At 42.2% G+C, this 15,731-nt stretch overlaps 1 pseudogene; it reads left to right on the top strand.

The window, feature by feature from the left end:
• The first annotated feature begins 3,233 nt into the window (after nt 1–3,233).
• LOC124696576 lies at nt 3,234–6,316 on the top strand (annotated as a pseudogene).
• Nucleotides 6,317–15,731: the final 9,415 nt, after the last annotated feature.

The raw sequence follows: 15,731 nt of genomic DNA, 5'->3' as shown, positions 1-15,731 counted from the left end.
TTGTGAACTAGAAACTAATTAATCACATGACCACTTTTCATATGGCACTTTTTTTTTGCGAATCAAGGAGCTTTATCAATTACTCAGGGCTATTACAATCTTCCTCAAGAATAGTAGCTAAAAACTATGGTATATAGTTTAACCCCAACCGTGGCACTTGTTCAGAACTTGGGATATACGCGGATCAAAGTCGCTGTAAAGAAATCTTATACGGTGGTCATGGGATGGATTAATTCTGTAAAACTGCTCATGTGAAGAGTGACTTTAAACAATCAATATCTTTGTTCTCAAAATCCGGACCACTAGTCTAGGAGGCGCTGTCTGAAGGATACACACTGTCCCAAGTTTACCAGCAGGATTCACTAAACTATAGCCAATGTTCTTTATATAGTATTTTGGAGGAATATAGCCAAGCTTGTGCCAATAAAATCGTGGCAAGGGAGCTAAGACATCTTTGGTTTCCTTAAGCCTTTGACCAGCCGGTCAGTGGGTCTCATCCTAGTTCAGAAGAAACTGATCAGAAGAAAATGATCAGCTGACCAGTGTAGAAACCACTTCATGGATCTATGCATTGTAGGAACCACTTCATGGATCTATGCATAGTTCAGAAGTTGGAGTCAACTAGCATTGTAGGAACGCACCCAATACATGCATGAAAGCATGTGTTCTAAATAAAGTTGCCTTGATTTGATTCTCAAAGAACAAATTCTGATTTGGTGGTGTGATTGGTACTATTTTTGTTTTCTGTCCCATTGCAACTAATAGTCAAGGCCTGAAATTTTCAGAACATGTGTAGTCCTTCCAATCATGTCTGAGCTGAGATAGAAATGTAGTACTATTCCAATTTCCAAATTGGTTCATATTGCAAATGTTGGTACTGGTTTTGCAACTTGCAGCTATTGCATGCGTCTGTGTAACATACCCTACTTGTTTTAGCTTATTTTTAGATGGATCTGCTCATTCATTTAATTTCACATTTTCTAGGTCAGACCATTGATATTTGACAAAGCTACAGATGACAAACTGCATCAGGAAGAACAGTCTGTGTGTTGCAATACTTCAAGCAAGCTCAGTACATGTTGAGCAATGGACCATATTTAGTATGATGCTTTACATGTCGAAAGATAATTCAGGACTAGCTAATTATCAAACATTTATAGCTATATCTTAATACTGTGTAGTTTAAACTGAAACAACTCAGATTTTGCTATGATATTGCTCTGTTGATTGTTTAGATCATGAGATGCATTACAATGTGAATATGATTTGAACCTGATATTTTACTCTAGTATTTGAATTTGGCATGAATAGCAACCTGCGATATTGGGGAGAATCGCTCCCTCATGCCTTTAGTCACCAAGGTCCATAATTTCTTGGTTATAAAAGTGTCTGGTCATCAACTAGTACACGGTGACTAAAGCTTTTAGTTACCAACTTACCATGCATCCATTGGTTTGAAGAGATGGCTAGTCATGGACTACCACACAGCGGCTAAATACTTTTAGTTATCATGCAGCTAGACCTCCATGAAGAAGTTAAGAAGAGCCATGTGAAAGTAGATTTCCCAGCAGGAAATATGCAGAGGGAGCATCTCCATTCGTTGGTGACATGAAGGCTGCGGCTCAAGTGTTGAGCCTAGATGTATGGCTATATGCCTATATCATTCATGAGAAGCCAAGCAAATGTCCAGATCCAAGCCTGGAAGTTCCACGGGCTAGGATTAACATTCTGAAGAAAAAACAACCTGGCATTTCTGACTCAAGATATTCCGTGCAGCCGCAATGAAGATTTCCATAGAGAAGCCAAAAAGTACCATGTGAAAGGAGATCTTTCATCAGGGAGACTGCAAATGTAGTTATTGGTGACATTCCCGTAAAAAAGTTATTGGTGATATGAAGACTCCACACGCTCCTCCGTTCTATAATTCTTGTCGTGATTGTAGTTTAAGATTGAACTAGAACCATGGCAAAAATTATGGAACTAAGAATAACTGAACCCAGGGAGTGCTAATTTTTTTTTCCAATGATAGGTGGGAGTCCCAAATTAGAGGTCCAAATCCAGTTGATCGAGGTAAGAGTTTCCATGTGCTGAAAAGCCAAAGAGTAGTAGTACTTCCGGTAGGAGTAGTAGGAGTAGAAGTGAATCTCCTTTTAATAAATGGCCGTGTGCATCGTCATGATGCAGAAACCAGGGCATACCCCCATTTCGAAAAAAAAGGAGTAGAAGACGCTGGGAAAACTATAATCTGAACCTGGCCTTAAAATCCGGGCTACTAGTCTAAATGGTGCTGTCCCAAGCATACCCACTGTCCCAAGTTCACTCCGAGGAGTCACTGCAAATAGTCAAGGTTGTGTTGATAGTATATTGTGAAAACTGAGCCAAGGTTGTGACGATAATATTGTGGATACTAGCCAAGGCTTGGCTGCCAAGGCATCTTTCATTTTTTATGAGCCCTTGACCATCCGGCCGGTCGATCACGTCATACTTTCAAATAAAAGGACGAACGTGGAGTCATTTTCAGCATTCCAGTAATACCAACAACCACACCGTGGATTCTATGGACAAGTGACAGACGAATAGTAGAGTCAACTATCATGGAAAGGAACGTCATAGAATGTGTTTTCAATGAATTTGCCTTGACTTGAATGCCTATTAGCTAGAGAGAATGGTGTCCTACAAAAGACAGAGAAGAAACGGGCATTTGCTCCAGACTCACCTCGATCGGTCTTGTTTACTGACCAAGCTCTTCGCCGGTTATTGCTTCATCGCCATCGGAGTCTCCACCGCGCCGCCGTAGCTGCCGGGTGGCTGTCCGTTTTGTCTCTAGCCGCTGATATTGATCACCCAGCCATAGGCAAGTAAGCTTCTCTCGTTTAAGCATCTGTTCTTGCTATTCTCTTTTGCTTCTCTTCACAAACTGCATCCATCGTCGTTCTCTTCTTTTACATAGGGACGTGAAAAAAAGTAATGAGTGTCGCACATATGTACAGTAGCAAAGTCTTCCATTTATTCTGAATGAAGCTTCCCGAAGAATCTTGACAAAGGGAGGTTTAGCTGCAAGTGAAACTAAATCATTTTCAGGTAAACTAAAATTAATCATGTTATTTGGATGTTCGAATGTTTTTTCTGACTATCTAAATATCACCCTTAATCTATTTCATGTTGTTTATGCATATGAATATTTATGCGTATGAATATTGTAGAGATCCGGCCAGAGTAGCATATACAAGACAATGAAGGATACTGTCGTTGGGCAGCTTCTCATGCTGCTCATAGCTTCCGGTGCTGCACAAGCCATCGCCAGCTCCACCCTTGGGAATGAAACAGACCGGATTTCCCTGCTTGAATTCAAGAAGGCTATCCTCCTCGACCCACAGCAAGCCTTGGTGTCCTGGAATAAGAGCACTCACCTCTGCGACTGGGAAGGCGTCTCCTGCAGGACCAAGGATCCACGCCGTGTCGTCTCTCTTCGCCTTGCGAACCGAGGACTGGTTGGGCAAATCTCTCCTTGGCTTGGCAACCTGACGTTCCTGAGAAATCTAGCCCTGCCGACAAACATTCTTACTGGGAAAATCCCACCGTCCCTTGGTCGCCTTCGTCGCCTTCAAACACTCTACTTGAGCAACAACACTCTCCAGGGGATCATTCCCAGCTTTGTCAACTGTTCCGGACTCAAGGTTCTGTGGCTGAACAACAATGGTCTGACTGGGCAAATCCCTGCAGATTTCCCTCCAAACATTCAACAGCTGCAGTTTTCATCAAACGATATTAGTGGAACTATCCCCCCTTCTCTCACCAACATCACAGTGCTCAAGAAGATTAGCTTTGCGTTTAATCGTATCCATGGCAGCATCCCTGATGAGCTCGCAAAGTTGGACGGGCTAGAGATTCTGTACGTGGGCAGTAATAATTTGGTTGGTAGATTTCCAGCAGCCATCCTTAATCTTACCAGTCTCATTGGCCTGGGACTCAATACCAATATGTTAGGTGGTGAGCTGCCTCCTGATCTCGGCAACTCTCTACCTAATCTCCAAATACTCTCGTTTGCCCAGAACTTCTTTCATGGCAAAATCCCACATTCGTTTGTAAACATGTCAAATGTACAAGTATTCGACATATCAACGAATAATTTTACCGGGGTTGTGCCAAGCTCCATCGGCAGACTCTCTAAACTTGTCGAGTTCAATATTCAGATGAATAAACTCCAAGCAAGCCACAAGCAAGAGTGGGAGTTTATGATTAGCTTATCCAACTGTACTGAGCTACAAGTTCTATCGTTAGCAAGCAATCACTTACAAGGTCATGTGCCAAGTGCGTTGAGCAACCTTTCCATTCAACTTCAGCATCTATATTTGGGACAAAATCAATTGGAGGGAAGTTTTCCTTCCGGCATAGCCAACCTCCCAAATCTGATCATTATGGGATTGGATTACAATCGATTTACAGGCATGGTGCCACCATGGCTTGGATCTTTCAAACAATTGCAAAAACTAAGCTTATCCACTAACATGTTTGCAGGCAACATTCCTTCTTCCCTTTCCAACTTGTCTCAATTAACAGAACTCCTTCTAGACACAAACCGATTCAGTGGGCACATACCCACAGGCTTGGGAAACTTTCAATCGCTTGCAACACTAAGCATTTCCAATAATAATCTTCATGGTGGGGTACCAGAGGGGATCTTCAGAATCCCAACAATCGCGCAAGTTGGGTTATCGTCTAACAACCTTCATGGGCAACTTCCTGCCGAAGTAGGCAAAGCCAAGCAGCTCATGATTTTGTTGCTTTCATCCAACAAGTTATCTGGAGATATTCCTAGCACTTTGGGCGATTGCAGAAGTTTGGAAGACATTGAGTTGGACAACAATATTTTCAATGGAAGCATCCCGACTTCATTTGGCAACCTATTTAGCCTAAAAATTCTCAACTTGTCATACAATAACCTAACTGGACCAATACCAGATTCTCTTGGCAAACTTGAGCTTCTTGAACAACTAGATTTTTCATTCAACCATCTTGAGGGTAAGGTTCCAATACATGGAATATTCATGAACACAACTGCCACGCATATTGATGGAAATAAGGGCCTTTGTGGTGGTTCAGCAGACTTACACTTGCCTCCATGTTCTGTACTGTCTTTAAGTTCATCAAAACACAACCTATCTTTAGTACTCAAAGTAGCGATCCCACTCACCTGTATCCTTTCACTTGCTATGGTGATCTGTGTCTTATTTCAATGGAGGAAAAACTATATGAGAAGATCTATGCATATGTATTTGCCCTCATTCGATAGCAAATTCCCAAAAGTTTCTTACAAAGACCTTGCCAGAGCAACAGATGGATTCTCAGCATCCAATTTGATTGGGAAGGGAAGATACAGCTCTGTGTATAGAGGGGAAATACTTCAAGATAAAAATGTGGTTGCCGTAAAATCTAGTCCGTATCTTAACTGCATGTTCTAGCATCGATTCTAGTGGAAATGATTTTAAAGCACTAGTGTATGAGTTCATGCCAAAAGGGGATTTGCATAACTTGCTATACTCAATGGAAGGCGATGGGAACACTTCAAAATTACGCCACATATCACTAGCTCAAAGGTTAAGCCTTGTGGTAGATATATCAGATGCAGTTGCGTACCTGCACCATAACCACCACGGAAGTATTGTTCATTGTGATCTCAAACCTAGCAACATTCTTCTGGATAGTGACATGGTAGCTCATGTTGGAGATTTTGGACTTGCAAGGTTGCAAGTCTATCCCGAACCATCATCCTCTGGTAACTCGACATCGAGTTCTTCGGTTGCGATAAGGGGAACCATAGGATATGTTGCTCCAGGTATTCTCCAATTTTGTATCGCTGTGTTTTGCTTCCTATTCAACTTGGAATCTGGTGATTTAACCGATATCTTAATATGTGCAATCTACAGAATATGGCGGGGGTGGTCAAGTTTCTACTGCCGCAGATGTTTACAGCTTTGGGGTCATTCTACTCGAAATATTCATCCGAAAGAGCCCAACAGATGACACGTTCAAGGATGGATTGAGCATTGCAAAGTTTGCAGAGATCAACTTCCCTGACAAGATGTTGCAGATTGTCGATCCACAATTGGCACAAGAGTTGTACCTTCGCCAAGAAGCTCCCGTGGCTGATGACAGTGCAGCACATTGTTTACGTTCTGTGCTTGATGTTGGCCTTTGCTGCACCAAGTCATCTCCAAGCGAACGCATCAGCATGGAGGAGGTGGCTGCCAAGCTGCATCGGATCACGAACGCATCACGCTTATATGGGAACTTAAGAGGAACCTCAAGTAGTTGAACGGTTGCAGAACTGGGCGCCAAATAATTGCAAAAGAATTGTCTCGTGGACCTTTTGTTCTGTTCGAATGACTAGCCACACTTTGTTCTTTAATATGTCAATGGTCTAGTTGAAGAAAACAAAGATATAAATATAAATATACATCTACAATTCCAATTCAGTCTGTTGTTTCCACTTTGTGGCAAATGTTTGTCAAAGCATATCCATTTGTCCATCATACAACATGGTGTGCTACTCAAGAATACACAAGCTGACGCTAATACTTGCCTTCTATATAGTTACTGAAGGAGTGTTTGCCTTCTGATACTTTGTTGGGCACTTTGTTTTAATACCTGATGTTCTGCTCTCAGGAATGGAAAGTACAGTGCTTGCGGTGGTTACTTGTTAGGGCCCAACACATTGTCTTTACTCGGAGGAACTAACTGTAGCTCCACATGCCCATGTCTATTCAGCTACTTCTCTACAATATCATCTATACGAATTTTCATATTTATTAATATTTTTTCAAATATGTTTCTATTTGCCAGTATAATTAGAAGAGAAGTTTCAGATCAAAAAAAGAACAACAGAACAGAGGCGAACTGATGGGAAGTGGAAGATTCACAAAAGGGAGGCACCCAAGTACTTGTCAATCACGAGATGATCAAAGCCCAAACTACTCAAGTTTGGATGAACTGATTATGCATTGAACTGTTTTTTTTTAGATCGAAGATAGTGATGTCTGGTGACGCTTGGGTGTTGTATTCAGTAACATTTTTCTACAAATTCGTAGCATCAAACTTACACAATGAATATGAATCACACGTTCTATCCTATCTCTGCGAATGATTTGCATCAAAATTGGTTCACAGTCATGGATAATAACTCGTGAAGCGAGACGGAATTACAGGGGCATAGAGACATTGTCACTTGTTCAGTACACATAGAAAAACTGAACACTGACCATGGCTGTTCGCGCGACAGATCGAAGACGCCGGGGCAGGGACCTCCGGCCGTGGCTATTCTGTGGAGACCTCTGGCCGTGGCTGTTCTCGCGGCAGGGGTAGGATGCCGGGCGGAGGCCTTGGTCCGCGACGTCTCGTCGGGGCGGCGCTGCGGGTTGCGTCCGGCGGCCTTGGCTGCTTGGGCGGCGTGGCGGCGGCAGATCGCAGCGTGGAACACGCCCCAGCAGAGCACGGCTAATAGCATGTGCAAATGAGTAAAGGGAGTTATATAGTCTAACATGCACAATCCAGCAAAAGAACAAAACCAATTCGTAGGAAATGAATCAATTGCTTTGTTTCATGAAAGTTCCAAGACAAGGACACATCAGGCCTCTAAATTGTTTTGTTTGAACCCTCGTTGATATCTCTCCAAGGGCGTTAAGGATAAAAGCGAGTATTGGAATTCTCCATTGCGGTTTGCGATCAAAATAGCCCTCACTGTTATGTGAACCATAAGGCTACAACTGGGCATGGGCTGCCCGGCCCGGACGACCCGGTCCGACCTGGCCCGAAAATTCCGGGTCGGGCTTGCACTTCGGGCCGGGTTTGGGCTTGTATTTTGAGCCCGAACGTCGGGCCGGGCTCGGGCTTGCAGTTTTTGCACTTTAGGCAGGTTCGGGCCGGGCTTCTCGGGCCGGGCCGGGCTTTTTGCCTGTTCGGGCCGGGTTCGGGCTTAATTTATAGGCCCGACGGTCGGGTCGGGCCGGGCTCAGGCTTAGCATTTTACGTTCGGGCTTTTTCGGGCTTGGCCCGAAGCCTGGCCCGGCAAAAATACATAAAGCATGGTATATTGGGGGGAGTTGAGACAATTTTGTGCCAATAAAGTTGTGGAAATGGAGTCAAGACATCTTTGATTTTTTTAAGCCTTTGACCGGCCGGTCAGTGGGTCTTAGCCTAGTTTTAATGATCAGCTGACCAGTACGTGTAGCAACCACTTCATGGATGTACTCCCTCTTTCACATTTTATTAGGCGTGTGTATTCCTAGGCCGCAAATTTGATCAAGTTAGCATATGTTGTAAAAATTATATCATTAGAAAATATAAATATTCTATTTTTTAATGATATAATTTTTGCATTATATAAGTAAAATTATATAAGTCAAATTGGTGGCCTAGGGATACGGAGAAAACTAGTAAACTGAGACAGAGGAAGTATTGGGAAAATGATGATAGAGTTTGGAGGAGTGCTCCTGTGCTTTCCGACTCATTTTTGCACACTTTACAAAGAAGACTGACGGCTGTGATTAAGGGCGCTAATCTCACCTACTTATCCTAATGAAAAGGTATTACGTCACTTTCAAATCCCACACAAAGAAACATGTGCAAACTCTTGTCCAGCTCGCCCCGTTGGTCTGGCCCGTCCGTACCCTTCTGATCGCTCAACTCCCTCTGCCTTGTCCCGTTTGCCTTAGGAGGACGCCGCCAGCCCCTTGCTGAGACTCTCTTCGAGCGCCCTGCCGCGCAACCTCCTGCAGCTCCATAGTCAAGTGCTCCATCAAGTACGCCCGTCTCTCAGCCGTGCAGCCCCTCCATACGAGCAGCCGAGGCAGGCGTGCATGAGGACTCACGAATCCGGTGGCGATGCTGCAGCTGCACGAGCTCCTGGACGAATGAACGGCCGAGAGAGATGAGGTGATCGTTCGTCTCCTGGGGAACGGACGGAGGTGTCATGGGAGGTAACCGACAGATCGTGGTGTCGAGGGGCTAGAGCAGGCGCAGGACGAGCTCGACGGTTCGGGCCAGATGAATTTAAGATGCGAAGTGATGTTAGTACCCTTTCATTAGGGAAACCGATGTGATTAGCTCCCTTAATCACAGCCATCAGGTTGCTTCGGAAAGCGTGCAAAAAACGAGAGTTGAAAAGGACCGGAGCACTCGCCTAAAGTTGGAGTCAACTAGCATTGTAGGAACAAATTATGATAGCAACCCATTACATGAAAGCATGTGTTTTGAATAAAGTTGCATTGACTGATTCTCATAGCACAAATTCTGATTTGGTGTGGTTGCTACTATCTCTGTTTTCTTTCCGTTGCAACTACTAGCTAGTCAAGGCCTGAAAGTTTCAGGAGTCAGGACATCTAGGATCCTTCTAATTATGTATGAGCTGAGATAGAAATGTAATACTAATTTCCAAGTTGGTTCATATTGCAAATGTTGGTACCGGTTAGCAACTTGTGGCTATTGCGGATGCAACCATAGCACTAAAGCATAGGATCCATTCTCATCAGGACTCCAATGTTATGCCTACTTCGACGAAATTAGTACTAGGATGTGTGATCTTATGGGAAGTCCACCCCTTTCATTCGAAAAAAACTTGTAGCTGTTGTATGCCTATGCATGACATACACAACTTGTTTTTGGTTTTTTTAGATGGATATGCACATTCATTTAATTTTGCATTTTCTAGGTCAGACCAGTGATATTTGACAAAGCTATATGAAAACCTGCAGCAGGAAGAACCTTCTATGTTGCAATACTTCAAGCAAGCTCAGTACATGTCGAGCAATGGGTGATATTTAGTATGATGCTTACATGTTGAAAGATAATTCAAGATTAGCTGATTGTCAAATACTTGTAGCTATATCTTAATATGGTGTACTTTAATCTGAAGAAACTCAGATTTTGATATGATATTGGTCTATTAATTGTTGAGATCACGAGATGCATTACAATGTTGATATGATTAGAACCTGGTATTTTACTCTGGTTTTTTTGTGTGCAGGTATTTGAATTTGACATGAATAACAACCTGAGATATTGGAGAGAATCCCATCCGTCATGCCTTTAGTCACAAAGGTCTATAATTTCTTGGTTACAACAAATGTCTGGTCATCAACTAGTACCCGGTGGCTGAAGCTTTCAGTTACCCACTTACCATGCATTACCTGGTTTGAAGAGGTGGCTAGTCACCAACTACCACACAATGGCTACACACTTTTAGTTATCATGCAGCAAGACCTCCATGAAGAAGCCAAGAAGAGCCATGTGAAAGTAGATTGTTAGCAGGAAAGTTGCAAAGGGTGCATCTGCATTCATTTTGTTTCATGAATGTAGTAGAGGCTGTGGCTCAAGTGTTGAGCCTATATCATTGAGGAGAAGCCAAGCAAAGGCTAACATATGGTTCCAGTTCTAGGTGTTCGAGGTAGGAGGGACCATGTGCTGAAAAGGCAAGCAGTGATACTTCCTGTAGGAGTAGGAGGCACCGGGAAAATCATAACCTCTACTTGTTCCAATAATCCGGGCCACTAGTCAAGAAGGTGTTGTCCGAGATGCACTAACTGTCCGAAGTATATTGCCAAGAGTCACTGAACAACAATCAAGCAACTTGTATCGATAGTATATTGCGGAAAGGGAGCCAAGGGTGTGCCAATAATACTGTGTAAATGGGGGCAAGCCAAGGTACATGTTGCTTGTTTGAGCCTTTGAACAGCCAGTCTGCGGATCACATCATATTGTGAAGAAAATGACTAGCATTCCCGGTCTACCAAGAACCATCATGGTTCTACGGGCAATTGAGGCGGAATGGAAGTCGACCAACATGAAAAGGAACATACACATCATGTGATATACCGAGTTTTAATTAAAGTTGCCTTGACTCGACTCTAGCTAGATGCTAGCATTCTAGGCTATAAAGACCACAGAACTGACATTCTATTCGATCCCTCTTGATCTGTTTTATGATGAAACTTTATGCTTTGCCTCACAGAAGTAGCATCAACTATGTTCCTTGTCATTTAGTTCCGGAGTCCATAATTAAATTCTATAAACTACAATACACGATGAACACGTTGAAAATGATTGCATGTCCAACTAAAATAAAATGACCGTTTCTAACTATATTACCCAAAATTAAGTTAGAAAAGAAGGCATTTTTGAATATAGACATTTTGTACTAAATTCCCGACACTTATTATGTATGGAGGGTGTAGTATTTCTTGGTGGGAACAATGTAATTTACTGTTAAGTTTAGCTTAAAATTAACATCAATTGGACCATATATCCTTCTTAAGGAAGTCCAGAACGGTGTGCAAATAAAATGAGCCTATAAGTAGCTAGAAAAAAAATCAAATTGACTGGACCATGGTTATTCTCTCTTGTGTTGCCGTTAATGGCATCTGCATAAAATTTCCATGTTTCAATAATATTGTGTCAGGCATGCACGTGATATAATTTATCTGATTAATATTTCAATATGCTGCTGCATGTTTCCAGTATTACTCCTATTTGGTTGTATGACCACAAAAGAGCTGATAAAAATGATTGCACTATCTTGATTATCTTTTTATAGATTTCTCACCACATATGCCATGTGGTATTCTAGTGAGCAATCAGTTCTAATATTATTTAGTTTTTCTATTTTATATAAAATCCTTACTTTACATTAATAAAGCTAACACAGCCGAACGATACACCGTGTTGAGGAGAGCCTCTTGCAAAGCTATATATGAAAACCTGCAGCAGGAAGAACCTTCTATGTTGCAATACTTTAAGCAAGCCCAGTACATGTCGAGAAATGGGTGATATTTAGTATGATGCTTACATGCTGAAAGATAATTCAAGATTAGCTGATTGTCAAATACTTGTAGCTATATCTTAATATGGTGTACTTTAATCTGAAGAAACTCAAATTTTGATATGATATTGGTCTATTGATTGTTGAGATCACGAGATGCATTACAACGTTGATATGATTAGAACCTGGTATTTTACTCTGGTTTTTTTTTGCAGGTATTTGAATTTGACATGAATAACAACCTGAGATATTGGAGAGAATCCCATCCTTCATGCCTTTAGTCACCAAGGTCTATAATTTCTTGGTTACAACAAATGTCTGGTCATCAACTAGTACCCGGTGGCTGAAGCTTTCAGTTACCCCTTACCATGCATTACCTGGTTTGAAGAGGTGGCTAGTCACCAACTACCACACAATGGCTACACACTTTTAGTTATCATGTAGCAAGACCTCCATGAAGAAGCCAAGAAGAGCCATGTGAAAGTAGATTGTTAGCAGGAAAGTTGCAAAGGGTGCATCTGCATTCATTTGTTTCATGAATGTTGTAGAGGCTGTGGCTCAAGTGTTGAGCCTATATCATTGAGGAGAAGCCAAACAAAGGCTAACATATGGTTCCAGTTCTAGATGTTCGAGGTAAGAGGGACCATGTGCTGAAAAGCCAAGCAGTGATACTTCCTGTAGGAGTAGGAGGCACCGGGAAAATCATAACCTCTACTTGTTCCAATAATCCGAGCCACTAGTCAAGAAGGTGTTGTCCGAGATGCACTAACTGTCCGAAGTATATTGCCAAGATCCACTGAACAACAATCAAGCAGCTTGTATCGATAGTATATTGCGGAAAGGGAGCCAAGGGTGTGCCAATAATATTGTGTAAATGGGGGCAAGCCAAGGTAGCTTGTTTGAGCCTTTGAACAGCCAGTCTGCGGATCACATCATATTGCGAAGAAAATGACTAGCATTCCCGGTCTACCAAGAACCATCATGGTTCTACGGGCAATTGAGGCGGAATGGAAGTCGACCAACATGAAAAGGAACATACACATCATGTGATACACCGAGTTTTAATTAAAGTTGTCTTTACTTGACTCTAGCTAGATGCTAGCATTCTAGGCTATAAAGACCACAGAACTGGCATTCTATTCGATCTGGTGCCCTCTTGATCTATTTTATGATGAAAGTTTATGCTTTGCCTCACAGAATTAGAATCAACTATGTTCCTTGTCATTTAGTTCCGGAGTCCATAATTAAATTCTATAAACTACAATACACGATGAACACGAGTTGAAAATGATTGCATGTCCAACTAAAATAAAATGACCGTTTCTAACTATATTACCCAAAATTAAGTTAGAAAAGAAGGCATTTTTGAATATAGACATTTTGTACTAAATCCCCGACACTTATTATGTATCAGAGGGTGTAGTATTTCTTGGTGGGAACAATGTAATTTACTGTTAAGTTTAGCTTAAAATTAACATCAATTGGACCATATATCCTTCTTAAGGAAGTCCAGAACGGTGTGCAAATAAAATGAGTCTATAAGTAGCTAGAAAAAAATCAAATTGACTGGACCATGGTTATTCTCTCTTGTGTTGCCGTTAATGGCATATGCATAAAATTTCCATGTTTCAATAATATTGTGTCAGCCATGCACGTGATATAATTTATCTGATTAATATTTCAATATGCTGATCCATGTTTCCAGTATTACTCCTATTTGGTTGTATGACCACGAAAGAGCTGATAAAAATGATTGCACTATCTTGATTATCTTTTTATAGATTTCTCACCACATATGCCATGTGGTATTCTAGTGAGCAATCAATTCTAATATTATTTAGTTTTACTATTTTATATAAAATCCTTACTTTACATTAATAAAGCTAACACAGCCGAACGATACACCGTGTTGAGGAGAGCCTCTTACAAAGCATAAAAAATACCAAACAAAACTTGAAAAAACAGAGGACAAATAATTATCAGAGCACATATCCATACAGAGCTATGCCGACGAGGAAGAGCACCTGCTGGATGGGAAAAGTTGTCGGGGCGGGGCTCACCCTAAATTTCAAACACACCAACAATCGTTGCACACCGCTGTGAGAGCACCACACCAACACAGGCACCACCAGGGGACAAATTGGCTCGAAACAGCAGAAAAGACCCCACAACAGTTGAAACAAGCTTGGCATTGAAGATGAACGAATCTCCACTAATATAATATAATATAAAAAGAGAGAGAGGGTGGTGATCCAACTAATATTGGCCTTGCAACACTACGATCAACGCTCAGGCTTCGTTCGGTTGTTCCCTACCCGACCTGTTTTGGGCCCAGATACAGGTGGTCACACCGGGGTTAGGCCCCGGGGGGCAAACTACCGGCCCACGCTGGAGACCCGTTCGGTTAAACCTCGCTGGTTTTCTGCCCCGCCTGTTTTTGTACGAAACCCTCTATTTTGGCCGGTTTTTAGAAACGCTAGGCTCGACCCATGGATAACATCCCGACTCCCGAGCGCGACGCGATAGTGGCGGCGGCGGCGACTGGAATGGAGGATTTGAGGGGACGGCGGCGGCGACTAGACGGTGGCTGGCTGGAGGAGAGGAGATGACGCTGCCCTTCCTCGACGCGGACGCCGCTGCGGAGCCCGACCGAAGCCCTAGCCGGAGAGCTTCCTCTTCCCAGCCTCCGACTCTAGCCGGTAGAAGGTAAATAATCTCCTCCTCCTCCTCCCCTCCGCCTCTTCTTCTTTTCTGGCTTGTTCGTGTTGGTTGGTCCGAGTAGTGATGTTTCGATCTGGCTTTGATCTGCTCGGGATGAACCAGAGATTGATCTAGTAGATGTTGTACAGGGTGAGATGTTGAACCAGAGATTACTCTAGCGTTATTCCTATGGTGCGATCTGTATCTCACAGTTTGAAAATACTGCTCTAGCATGGTTTTGTTAATATTTTGTTTGATGTGGAATGTTGTCGTCTAGATGTTCACCTAGGCTGTACAGTGATGTTCACATCCATGTGTATGTTATAGTTTATGTTTGTTCATATGGTTGTCTAGTCAACTATTGATGCAATACAAATGATCTCTAGGACTCAATACAAATGATGTTCCAATTTAAGCATTGGTGAATTGATCTGAGAATCCCAAAATAATCAGTTCTTGTTGTATCTTTTTTCTGTTATTGTAATCCAACATGCAAAATGACCGCCAAACAATGACGAGATAAGCTTGATAGCAAGATTTTTCTTTCTTCTGAACCAATTACGTAGCTGTGTTTCAATTGAAGTAGAAAATTTGCTCGATTGTTTACGCAAACTTGTCTTTCTTGTACTATATTAATTCATCACTCCATACTCCACAGTTGGAGATGGATGAAGTGATTGCAGTTGCTGCAAGTCTGATGTGTTGAGGCAGTACTAACCTATTGAGTGTAAAAGTGTAATTGAGTGATGTGGTATTTAGCTGCAATTATACTCTCTGTGTTTTCTTTGTGTTTATGGTATTTAAATCTACATCTTTCAAACTAAGGTAGATGGCTTTGAGAATTACGGATCAGATTAGGAAGAGAGATGAGGAGGAAGAGGAGGAGGAAGAGGAGGATGATGATGATATGATTCTATTTCTTTTACCAATGCTGCATCTGCTGGGTGAACCAAGGGAAAAAAGCCCCGCCATACATCGATGATAAGAGGCGAGGAGGTTGTAAGGGACTTGCTGGAAGGCTCTTGTGGATTTGCTCCATGAGCACAATACTCCACAATATCGTGGGTAGAATGGATGGTCCACCGATGTTTGGAACAGGATTACCAAGAAATTCCATGATAACCATCCATACAAGAATTACACAAAGGGTCAGATCCAAGACAAGGAGAAGGAGTTGAAGAGAGAGTACCAGATGCTCAAGGAGGCTAGACAACAGAGT

The sequence above is a fragment of the Lolium rigidum genome, chromosome 3, assembly GCF_022539505.1.
Source record: "Lolium rigidum isolate FL_2022 chromosome 3, APGP_CSIRO_Lrig_0.1, whole genome shotgun sequence".
Classification (NCBI taxonomy): domain Eukaryota; kingdom Viridiplantae; phylum Streptophyta; class Magnoliopsida; order Poales; family Poaceae; genus Lolium; species Lolium rigidum.
This window is presented reverse-complemented; position numbering and strand designations above follow the sequence as displayed.